Source organism: Bos indicus x Bos taurus, chromosome 6 (assembly GCF_003369695.1).
Source record: "Bos indicus x Bos taurus breed Angus x Brahman F1 hybrid chromosome 6, Bos_hybrid_MaternalHap_v2.0, whole genome shotgun sequence".
Lineage (NCBI taxonomy): Eukaryota > Metazoa > Chordata > Mammalia > Artiodactyla > Bovidae > Bos > Bos indicus x Bos taurus.
In genome coordinates, this window is record NC_040081.1 from 99,281,337 (window position 1) to 99,294,560 (window position 13,224).

The 13,224-nt window shown below is 37.3% G+C and overlaps 1 protein-coding gene across 3 annotated transcripts in view; it reads right to left on the minus strand.

Annotated features, from left to right (window-relative positions):
• The window catches only part of WDFY3 (WD repeat and FYVE domain containing 3), a 283,520-nt gene that overhangs the window by 217,798 nt on the left and 52,498 nt on the right, over positions 1-13,224 (minus strand). Inside the window, exon 3 of one of the 3 annotated variants that reach the window (XM_027544938.1) lies at positions 4,865-4,965. The exons of the other annotated variants lie outside the window; for them this stretch is intronic. The gene's annotated coding sequence lies outside the window, so the exon portion shown is untranslated. The remainder of the gene's footprint in view (positions 1-4,864; positions 4,966-13,224) is intronic. 3 annotated transcript variants of the gene reach the window in all.

Here is a 13,224-nt window from a genome sequence, read left to right on the forward strand (position 1 = left end):
CACTGACGAATGAAGAAAATGTGTACAAGAACTCAATGGAATATTATTCAGCCATAAAAGAAGGAAATTTGCCATTTGCGACTTCATGGGTGGGCCTTATGGGCATATGCTAAGTGAAATAAGTCAGACAGAGAAAAATAAGCGCCATATGATCTTACTTATAAGTGGAATCTAAAAAAACAAAAAATCAAGCTCCTAGTACAGAAAACAGTGTTGGTTGCCAGAGGTGAGGGGACGGGAGTGGGCAAATTGGGGAAGGGAGTCAAAATGTACAAATGTCCAGTTATAACATGAGTTAAGTCATGAGGATATATGGACCAGCATGGCAACTGTAGTTATTAAGACTGTATTACATATTTGAAATTGTTAAGAAAGTAAATCTTTAAAGTTACCATCATAAGAACAAAAATGTAACCATGTGTGGTGATGGATGTTAAATAGAGTTATTGTAATGATGGTTTTGCAATATATACAAATACTGAATCATTAGCAGTACACCTTAAATTATAAAGTGTTGGACATCAATTATACCTCAATAATAACTTTTTAAAAACCTATTATTCTTCTTTTGACTTGTTCAACCGTTTAAAAACTGCAAAACTTCTTCTTAACTGAAAGGACACAGATAAATTCTTGAAGCCAGATTTTGCCGGCTGGCCACAGTTCATTAACCCTTACAATCGCATCCTGACCCACAGAGAAACCAGCAGCTCCCTTGATGGTCCAGCTCCATGGTACTGCATGGGAGATGTTTGTAAAAGGTCAACTGTGAGCTTAAAATCTGTTTCTTCAGCCCTTTCTATCTCTCCATAAACCGAGGAGCCTGGTGGGTTAGTCCATGGGGTCACAATGAGTTTGGACACGGCTAAGCCCACACATATACCCTTAATAAGCCTGTTCCTGCTTAAACTGGCTAGAATGAATTCTGTTCTCTGCAACTAAATCCTGACTGATTCACAGTACTACTATACATTCTTTAGTATCAAGCATCCAGTGGTCAAACGTTCAATGACTTTATAAACGTCATTATTTTTACAATTATTTTATATGAATCAGGATCAAAATAAAGAATTATTGCTTTTTTTTTTTTTTTTTTACTATAAAAATCAAGCATCTTGGGACTTATATCCTCATCCCTTTTCCTGAATTTGAGTGATTCTATATCTGCATGAGAGCTAGAAATGGGAACCCAAAGAGCAAGAATTTGGTATTTTGAGTTAGCACTATCCAAGGAACAGAGAAACACTGAATATGGCAGACACAGGAATCTGGTGGGGGCTTCTGTGCAGCCGGGGTAGGTCATCCAGCTTGGCATGAGCCTGAAGAAAACACCTCTCAAGACTATCCAAGGGTCTCTGCTAAAAAAACTTTCTCATTAGTAATCTTATTCCCCATGTGCATTGTGCCCAGGAAAGCAGTGTCCTAGGTGGGATATGTCTGCATTCCAAGAGAGTATCCTAATAGTGTAAACAAATACAATGGCACTCTGGTGACATGCTGCGAGCCTGTCCCTGAAAGCCACCCAAATGACTTCTGGCTGAAGTGGCAAAATTAAGTTTTCAGATTTATGTTAAGGGATCCATTCTGGAATCATGATGCTCTCCAAGATAACTGCCCTCCTCTTAGGCTGTCTGGGCTCCTTACCAGGCTTCCTCAAACTTGTCTTGTCTGGCTCTCTAACTTCAACAATATAGGAAGATGAATTTGTTTTTTAAAGCACCATGTAATTAGAGATCATTTTTTAAATATTGATTAAAGAACATGAATCCCTGTAAATAACAAGGAATAGTATAATAAAAACTATTAAAGTCATCTTTGAAATCACCTACCTTTCAAAATTCTGTTACTATTACCCTTAACTAACTCAATCTAAATAAACACTAAAAATTGTAAAAAAAAAAAAAAAAAAAGAATTATTGCTAGCGGCAGATGATGTCCTTTAAGTCTCTCCATATGGGATTTGCCAGTTTGTACTGGGTACACGCTGCTGCGTATGGGAAGAACTGTGTGCTCATCTATTAAGCAACAATTACATGCCTGGCAGTGTTCTAGGTGTTTGGAATAGAGAGGTGGAACATACCATTGTGATATGTATGTGTCCTTTGGGAGCTCAGATTCACGTGAAAGAAAGAAAAACTAAATAAATCAATACACAAGTCTGGTGGTGATGGATGCAAGGAAAAAAGCAGCAAGCTTTGCAAATAAAATGCTCCGAGGTTGCTTGCTTGCTTGAGTATGCACAGTCAACTCAAAATGCCCTTCTGAGTTCACAGCAGAATAGAAACGTGAATGAATGAGGGAGTAATCCGTAAGAATTTCTAGGGGAAGAATTTTCCAGGCTGAGGGACAAGCAAAATCAAAGGCTGGAGGGAAGGACGTGCTTAGCATGGTTGGAGAATCCTAATGAAGCCAGCGAGGTTAAAGTGGGGGAGGAGGGGGGAATGTTAAGCTGCTGATTGTCTGCACTGTGATTCGGTGTTTACTTCTCTGGCTGCTCCAAATCCACTGATACCAAGGCGACAGCTCTGTACACGATCTCCTCCACTCGGCTAGGTTTTCCTACTCTTCTCTGCATAAAAACTGCATCTGTCTCTTTTCCTGCAGCCTCACCTGGCCTGCCATGCTGAGACCTCTATGCCACCTACTTTGGGAGAGCTCTGTTTAAGATGTCTGCACACAAATGTCTCCATTTGTTCTAAAGGTTACAGCTCTTCTTGCAGTCTGAGGCTTAGTTTTCTCCTCACTTCACTCAAGTTACAAGAATTCTTCCCTAGTCTTCATTCTTTTAGTTAGCATTAGGAAGGATAAGAGAATACAAATGCTTTTACTCAATTATCTTTATGTGGAAATCTTTTATCTACTGTAGATAAATTTAGACATGCATTAAGAGTAGATCTATAAAAACTGGTAACTCTTGTTTAAAAAAATTAGCACAGAATCAGTTTTAATATATATTCAAGTATCTATAAGGAATATGACATTGTGAACTACAGTGATTTTCTACTATGATACTTACATTCAAGTTAAGAAATGATAAAAGGCCAACCAATGGGTACTAATATCCAAATGAATATGCAGTGAAATTAAGTAAACGTTGAAACAACAGAATAAATGTTAAGTAAATATAGCATTCCAAGAACATAAGCTCTGGCTATGTTAATAAAAGCTGACTCGGTTTCTGATTTAAATAATTAACTGTCAAAATGCCTTGTACTTAGTATAAATCTATCTGCATAAAAAGTACTCTTTCGAATCATCTAAAGGTACTTTAAAAATATCAGCTCTTTTAAAGGCAAACATCTTCCTCAAACTCAGTCATTCAGCTTAGTAAATAACTCTTGTCTTCAATGTAAAGTTGAAGTTTACCTAAATGTATAGTTTACTAAGTTATTACAACATTGATTAGTAAGTTCCAGTGATTATAAATAGTACGCAATTTTGTATGTGTTAACTTTCATTTCCTTGTTCATTTCTAACACTTCTTCTAACACATCCAGCAACTCTGTTAAGTGTTAGTAACAGAAAGTTAAACAGATTACCTTCTAAGGGTTCATAGTTAAGCTAAAAGATATTACAGAGGAATGTGATGGCTACCATAATAAACAATAAATAAACAAGATGCTATGACACAAAGGAACATTTAACAATCAATAGAGAAGATGACGTTTGAACTTAATCTTGGAAACTAAATAGGAGTTCATTCAGCTGACAAATAAGCCCACCCTTAATTTTGGCCATATACAGACCATGTGCATACTCAACAGATCCAGATCATATGCATACTCAAGAGAGGGCACAAACATGCTGCTGTCTCCTTCCAGTAGGTTAGCAGAGCTGGAGCACAGGGGAAAAGCTGGAAGTGAGGTCTGCGTAGAATAGGTAGACAAGGGCAGATCATAAAAGGCCATTCAGTCTGGGTTAACAAAAAATGCCGATTAAGCAAGAGAGTAATGTATGTTGAGAGGATACTTCTAAGCACAGTGTGAAGTGTGCAATGGCTACTTTAATGATCCCTCAGTGATAAAAGCAGGGCCAGTGGAAGCGGGAGTGAGGGGCGACTGGATGGGAAATGTCACCAGTGCAGGGTTAACAATCTGGAAATGAGATGTCTTTCAGGATCAAGTGAAACAGACAAAGAAGAATTAAGATTTCCAGACTGAGGTACTGGAAGAATGATAGTGTCGTCATCTAGGTAGGGCCCATTCTTTTATATACAGCACATGAAAGAGCCATGAGAAAATGTAAAGCAAAACAGAAACCCAGGAGGTAGGCTCAGAGGAAAGAGCAGACATACACTTAAATAACACGTCTAAAACAAGAGGTAATTTACCAGATAATAAGCAGAAATCTTCAAGTTAAATGATTGTGATATTATTTTTAATTTTCCAAATAGAAAAAACTATAAGCATACCTGCAAAACTTTTTTTAAAAAAGCATTTTTATCTACTGAAAAAGATTTTGTGAAATTTAATGTATGCTGAGGGTTAAAATAAATAATACAAAGAAGAAGACAGTAAAAATAATGAATATCCCACCACTGGGCCTCAGTTGGCCTTCCCAGAATCAATCATTGTGCTTAATTTCTTGAATATTTTTGCAAAGCTATGTAATATGTGTCTAAGCACAAAGATAAGTAATATAATATTATGCTCCTTTAATAGCCTATTAAAAATAAATGAGAAGATATATAAGTACTTCTTAAACATGATATATTAATCAATTTATAATGGTAGCACTTAAAATCTAGTAAATTAAAAATGGTATTTCTACTCACAAGTAATTTGCAATCTTAATCTACCAATAAACTCAATGGTAGTATAGATTAAAAATAAAACCCCACTAATTTCTTTTCCCATACACTGACCTTTAGGGGATTCCTTGAACAACAGGTTCAGAATGTGTGAACACAATAGGGCCCATTCCCCTGATGGTATTTTTACTCAAGACTTGAAATCTGGGCTCCAACTGGAAAGAAGGTGGAAAAGATAATGAATTTAGTCTCTTAATTCAGAATATTTTACTTGACATGGCTAGCCCAGGTCCACTAATTTTCTTACACAAGAGGGATTTTCAACCCTGGTTGGACACAGGAGTTAACTAGGGACCTTGAAAAAGGTTTCTGATGCCCAGGACCCACTCATTTGAATTGAAATCTTTGGGGCTGGAGCCCAAGTATTGCTTTCACAGGTTCTCCAGTTGATTCTAACATGCACCCAGGGTCGAGAACCACTGCCATAGAAACGTAAGGTCAGATTTTATGGAAGGCACTCTTAACCTTTTTATCTTGTTAGTAAATAATGTAAATATTGTTCAGGTACTTTTAAAACTCTTGGGCATAGGTGGCTGTAAACCATCAGCGTGTTGCTAAGACAGGACAAAGTGACCCAGGAAATCTCACAGGGCAGTACTCAGTAGAGTTTCATCTTATATTCCCAGGACAAGACTAACAGCACAGGACAATCCTGCTCTGGATAACTGCATTATGGAAGAAAACAGGATCGAATGGTGGAAATGCTTTTAACTCTCCTTGGCTTACAAAGAAGTTACATACTTAGAGACAATCAGACTTGTATTAAAATTTAATAACCAAAGAGCCAGAGAGAGTGACTACTGCTTGACTGCAAAAAGTCAGAAGCTAAGTGAGAATATTAGACTACCAAGAAGTTGCATATTCAACACCTCTTTTATAGGGATTCTAATCTAGTGAACATGGAAGAAATTAAGCCTGTGATGTCCAATATGGCAGTCATTAGCCATACTTTATAATAAAGCATACATAAACATTAGCACTTCCCACTCACAGATATAATATTCCAACCATCTCATCAAGACAAGTAGGAGGACAACAATCAGTACAAAATGTTCTTCTACCTCTTTGATGTTGTCTTAGGGCTTCACTGCTTTTTCAGAAGAGCATAACTAATTGCAAACCATAACCAGAAAGATACACCTCCTTTGTTTTATTCACCATCTCCAGGATCATTAGTTACTGATATATCCGAGATTCTTTGCCTTCCTTTGAACCTCACACTCCTGCTCTGTGGCCACGGGAATCACCAAAAAAAAACACTACTAGCAAAAAGCTAAGTCTGCATCCCACAGACAAAACCAACAGAAACAACAGCTTTCCAATAGCAACTGGAGAATGCTGTCCCTTAGAACTCCAGGGACATGAGCATAAACCTAAGATTTAATACCTAATTTGTCATCTGGAGCTTACACAAAATGAAGACAGTGATCTCCCAGATGAGCTTCCATTGTGGCTAAACAGTCTGGCTTTAATAATGAAAAAAATGAACAAATACATATAAAGAGACTGGATGTTATGGTGTGATAGCTGTCTATGCAGTCACACTCAATTTTTAGGGAAAAAAAAAATCAACTGTTTGATTGATTTAAAAATCTAGCAGCTCTCACTATGATTCTGTTCTTAATACATCCCTGAGAGAAACAATCTGCTTGTAATACCTCATCATATCTTCCATAAGTCAAATAAAAATTACTAAAATTCAGGTCGTATTTTATCTAGGAAGACAAGATTCATCCACGTAAAAACCTCACATGAATATGAATAAAAGTAGGAGGCAACATACATCCTCAGTATAAGATAAGACCAAAGCCTGTCTTACCATAAATTATGTAGGTCTGATGCGTGAACACTAAAGTCTGAGTTCATTAAAATTCCATAATTCAAATATTTGAAAAATCAATAAGCTGGCAGTTTCTTATCAAGTATACTTATCATGTACCTGGTAATCCGGCTCTTAGACATTTGCCACTAAACAGGGGTTGGAAAAGTATGGCCATGTGCCATTCCAGTTTTGTAAATAAAGTCTTACTGGAACACAGCCACATCCATTCAAAAATTTATGTATTGTATATGGCTATTTTCATCCTACAAGAGCAGAGTAGTCACAACAGAGATCATATGGCCTAAAATATAGCCTGTCTAGTCCTTTACAGAAAAAAGTTTGCCAACTTGTATACTTGAGAAATAACTTATGATGACACAAAAACTATACACAAAAATTTGCTGTTGTTCTTTAGTCACTAACTGGTGTCAGACTTTTTTGCAACCCCATGGACTATAGTCCCGCAGGCTCCTGTGTTCATGGGCTTTCCCAGGAAAGAATACTGAAGTGGGTTGCCATTTTCTTCTGCAGGGGATCTTCCCAACCCAGGGATCAAACCTACGTCTCCTACATTGACAGACGAGTTCTTTACCACTTAGCCACCGGGGAAGCCCATACACAAAAGTTTACAGAAACTCTATTTGTTATTGCCAGAAAAATGGAAACACCCCAAATGTCCTTCCATGAGTTAATGGATATACAAACTGTGGCACACACATGTAACTCAACAGTAAAAGTGAATAAACCCCTGATACACACAATAACTTGAACAAAGGCATTATGTTGAATGAAAGAAAAGGCTCAAAAGGTCACATACTGCATGATTCCAATTATAGGGTACTTTTAAAAAGAGAAAACTTTACTGATGACATTAGCATTTGCCAGGCGCTAGAGTTGGAGAGAATGTGTATAAGCAGAATAAGGAAGTTTTAAGGGTGATAAAAGTATTCTAGTTTATACTATGGTACAGGTTATCCTAATCTGGGTATCTAACAAAGTTCATAGAACTATATACCAAAGAAAGACAAAAATGTTAAAAAAACAGTATGGTAGGTTAAAGAAAAACAAGAAACTCATAAGGAAAGTCTCTAGAAATTTAGGCCAAAGAATGAGAGCTTACTAAGGAAGATAAGATCATCAAGTGTGGTCTAAGTCACTATACTCTTGGGTTTTAGTTCTAGTTTTATCACTGACTCACTATAAAGCATTAAATCAGAGAGAGGACTTTTCTGACTTTTGTGCACACAAGTTGACGGGTGAAATCTGAAGATGAACATAAAACCCTCAATGCAATTATTTCCCCTGTCGAATACAACACATCACATGAAGAAATACTGCAATTCAGGTTACCTCAGAGTACCCCATTCTGCTCTCCAGATTAGCCATAAATACACAGGTGTGTTTTATACCAGAGTTATCAGCCCTTTTTCCACACTCAACATCTCCAAGCTCTCTAGAAAATCTGGCATCTTCTTTCATACACACACTGGAAGATTCTATCACAAATGTTTCGGTGCTGTCGTTTCGTCACTCAGTCATGTCTGAGTCTTTTGTGACCCCAAGGACCATAGCCCCGCAGGCTCCTCTGTCCATGGGATTCTCCAGGCAAGATACTGGAGTGGGGGGTTGCCATGTCCTTCTCCAGGGACTGTACCTGGTTCTCCTGCACGTTTCCTGTGTTTCAGGCTTAGTTCTGTACGAGGTCTCTAATTTTCTTTAGGGCAGTCACTCCAGCAGACTGCCTGTGAGCAGGGTGTAAACTAACTGACACCTACGTTTAATCAAAAGATAAATCTGGCAAAAAAACAACAACATAATTTTCAGCATAAATAAGAGGCATGGTAATTAGTTCTTTCGCAGACTCAACCATAAAGACAGCTTATAGAATAGTTATATATTTTGTAAAGCCAATAAAATAGGTAAAAAATTATTAAACAAATAGGAAAAAACTGGAAGATTAAAATCCCTGTACCAGTAAGAACAGTCAGACTAAGTGCCTCCATTGTGTATAATTAATAGACCATGTCTCAAGTTACAATCTGGAAGACAAAGAACTCAGGAATGACCATTAATTGTAAATCACCTACACTGACATCAAAGAGTAGAAACATTTTTAAAGGGCAAAATAAATTTTTCATCATGACAGAAAACACGTCTAAAACTCTCCAGAATCTTCCAGTGACTTTAAAATGTCAACAAATTACAGGACTTCCTGGTGGTTCAGTGGCTAAGACTCTGAGGTCCCAATGTAGGGGGCCTGGGTTAGATCCCTGGTCAGAGAACTAGATCCCACACACCTCAACTGAGACTCAGCACAGCCAAATAAATCAATACTTTTTGAAAATTAAAAACTAAAATGCCAACAAATTCGTAAGATACTTTCAAAAAGAAGAGCCCATTTCCCTTTCTCCTGAATGGGGAACTACTGACAAATAGGACGCTGGAAGTAATACTATGTAACTTCCAAGACTAGGTCATTAAAAAGAATCCAAATCCTAGCCCTGCCATTTATATTATTAATAATTCCTCTCTCAGGTCTATTGTTAGGATCAGAGATAATACATGAAAAGCCTTTTACATGGTGCCAGAACATTAAAAGCTCAACAGATAGCTTCTAACCAACCATTTACAGTTCACAAAGGCTCCTGGAAGGTGGCTATTATCAAAAGTTAAAGATGAAAAAAGTTTTATTATGTTGTTAAATGAATGAAAGTGACAAACTGCTGAAATCAAATGAAACTACAAAAAGTAAAAGATTTTCAGGAAAAAAAATCCTGCTTTCTATTAGGCTGAATCAAATAAAATGCCATTTTTGTTATGTCAGAAAGGGTAGAGTATCAGCAATTTCATAGGGTTAAAACTGGCAGGGACTCCCCTGGTGGTCTAGTGGCTAAGACTCTGCATTTCCCAATACAGGGCACCTGGGTTCAATTCCTGGTTAGGAAACTAGATACTATATGCTGCAACTAAGGCCCCACATACCTCAATAAAGACCTGGCACAGTCAAATAAATAGTAAACAGTAAAAAAAAAAAAAAAAATCCTTATCGCAGTTATACAAAAAAAAAAAAAATATGTGGGTGAGCAAAGAAATATTATGGAAAAGATGTCTTCTTATTACTAAAGACTGAAATAAATTCATATCTCACAAGTTATAACATAAGGAAAATAGAAGCCAAGACTGCCATGAAATGAACTAGCCAATCTTTTTCTCATCACCATTTTAATGTCAGTTATTAATCCAGCCTATTCTGAGATCAAAAAAAAGTTAAATATATTTGTGTACCATTACAGCATTCTCTTAGAGAAATATCCCTAGGAGGCATTAAAAGTGAGGGAAATAATGGCTTACAGAAATGTCTTAAGAAAAATTCACAGATTTTAGATTATAGTGCAATATAAAACATGTTTTTCAACAAGCAAGACATCACTTTCTCCAAATCAGACAAAAGATGGATCTTATAATTGGAAAATTAGCACCTTGAAAAAAAATACAAATTCTCATTTATTTAATTAACATTCACTAAGAGCCAGATACTGGATGTTGCCATCTAGGTAAACACAGAGAAAACACTGATAGTTTGACTATATTCATGATAGAAAGGAGAAAATTACTCATTATGAGCTCCTTTTAATTTGTCATTTTAAATGGCAAGTATTCTGACTTACTGGAGAAGGCAATGGCACCCCACTCCAGTACTCTTGGCTGGAAAATCCCATGGACAGAGGAGCCTGGTAGGCTACAGTCCATGGGGTTGCTAAGAGTCGGACACGACTGAGCAACTTCACTTTCACTTTTCACTTTCATGCATGGAGAAAGAAATGGCAACCCACTCCAGTGTTCTTGTCTGGAGAATCCCAGGGACGGGGGAGCCTGGTGGGCTGCCGTCTATGGGTCGCACAGAGTTGGACACTACTGAAGAGACTTAGCAGCAGCAGCAGTATTCTGACTTAATTACATTCAATAGTAATGGAATTATTTCTAAAGATCATCTATCCTATGCTTAAAATCCTATTCATATCTATTTATGAGTTAAATTTTAGGTACTCACTGAATATTCAAACTCTGTAAGTACTACTGTCCACATTTTGCAGAAGACGAGACTGAGGCACAGAGAGGTTAAGTAACTATAACTAGCCCAAGGTCACATACTAGTAAGGGGTAGTAGAGCCTAGAGTTAATCGGGCTGTCTGGCTCCAGAGTTAGTGTTCTTAATGACTTTATCATGCTGCCTCTCATATTCAACTTCATTACCATAACTCTCAGATTCAACTTGATTAGCATGGATCCAAATGCAGCCGACTTTCTGGTACCAACTCTATTCTCAGGCACAGTATTTAAAAATCTCAGATTCATTAATTCGTTAATAACTTTTCACTGATCTTAGCTTATTGTATGAAGCAACAAAAAACAAACTGTCGAATCATTTGTTACAAGTGGGTAACAAATCTGAACCAAAGATCACTCACATGGACAATGACAAAATATCTACTGCCTCATGAACTAGTACGATGAACCTGATTTAGACACAGACACAAGAGATCAAACAACTGGTAGGAACAAAAAGAAAACTTGGTATAGAATACACATGCAAAGAATCAAAGATGACCCAGAAAAAGTATTTTGAGGAATGAATGTTTGAGAAGTGATTTTGATCATTATAATGTTCTACTATGGATTGGCAAACTACAGCTCATGGATCAAATTTGAGCCAAATTTACTTTGTAAATAAAGTTTTACTGCAACATAACTATGTTCATATGTACTGTCTAAAGCTCCTTCTGTGGAACAGCAGAGTTGAATAAGTGCAACAGATTTTTGGCCCACAAGGCCTAATATATTTACATGGAGGCCTTTTACAGAAAGTTTGCTGACCTGGTGTGTTATACTTAACAATATTAAGCAGAAAATAAATGTAAAAAACATGATCTGATCTTAAAAAAGTGACTCTTACTTTATATAAGCATTTAGTTCAGTCGCTCAGTCATGTCCGACTCTTTGCGACCCCATGAGTTGCAGCACGCCAGGCCTCCCTATCCATCACCAACTCCCGGAGTTCACTCAGACTCACGTCCATTGAGTCAGTGATGCCATCCAGCCATCTCATCCTCTGTCGTCCCCTTTTCCTCCTGCCCCCAATCCCTCCCAGCATCAGAGTCTTTTCCAATGAGTCAACTCTTTGCATGAGGTGGCCAAAGTACTGGAGTTTCAGCTTTAGCATCATTCCTTCAAAAGAACACCCAGGACTGATCTTCAGAATGGACTGGTTGGATCTCCTTGCAGTCCAAGGGACTCTCAAGAGTCCTCTCCAACACCACAATTCAAAAGCATCAATTCTTCGGCACTCAGCTTTCTTCACAGTCCAACTCTCACATCCGTACATGACTACTGGAAAAACCACAGCCTTGACTAGACGGACCTTTGTTGGCAAAGTAATGTCTCTGCTTTTTAATATGCTATCTAGGTTGGTCATAACTTTCCCTCCAAGGAGTAAGCATCTTTTAATTTCATGGCTCCAATCACCATCAGCAGTGATTTTGGATGGTAGGTGTTGCAAGAGGGCATCAGAGGGCAGACACACAGAAACCATAATCACAGAAAACTAGTCAATCTCAATCCAGGGGACTTAAGAGTCTTCTCCAACACCACAGTTCAAAAGCATCAATTTTTCAGCACTCAGCTTTCTTTATAGTCCAACTTTCACATCCATACATGACCACTGGAAAAACCATAGCTTTGACTAGACGGACCTTTATTGGCAGAGAAATGTCTCTGCTTTTTAGTATGATGTCTATGTTGAGGTCATAGCTTTTCCATCAATTACAAGGCAACTGTTATCTTATGTACCACCAAGAAAATACACTGCCAATTACAAAGAAAATACATAACTTCATATTATATCTACTGAAAGATAATTCTAATTTCCAAATTCTAAAAATGAGAAAAAAAGGTTTTTTAGAATTAATGGAATATAGCATATCATTCCACAATGATATAAATTCATAAATGAAAGGTAATTGGGTTGTGATAAATTTACTAAATGGGATTTTCCACTTTATCACAGGGTACTTGAGGTTCTTCTGTAATACTGTGCCAATGAATTAGAGGTAGACTTCACAGATTCAAATTTAACACTCTACCTTTGCCTTCAAAGTATTAGATTATCCAATTTTATATCTGATAATGAACAATTTAATACACAATTGAGAATTCTGTGTTAATAATTACAAAGCTTTAATACACAAGAGTGGAATTTTTTTTTTTTTTTGGCTGCCCTGTGGCATGCGTGATCTTAGTTTCCCAACCAGGGATGGAATCTGTGCCCTCTCAATGGAGCACACAGTCCTAACCATTGGACTGGCAGGGAAGTCCTGAGTGAAAATTTCTATAATACTGTTTTAATTCATTTTCAATCAACAGTTAGAACTGGACATGGAACAACAGACTGGTTCCATGGTTTCCGAATAGGAAAAGGAGTACATCAAGGCTGTATATTGTCACCCTGTTTATTTAACTTATATGCAGAGAACATCATGAGAAAGGCTGGGCTGGAGGAAGCACAAGCTGGAATCAAGATTGCCAGGAGAAATAT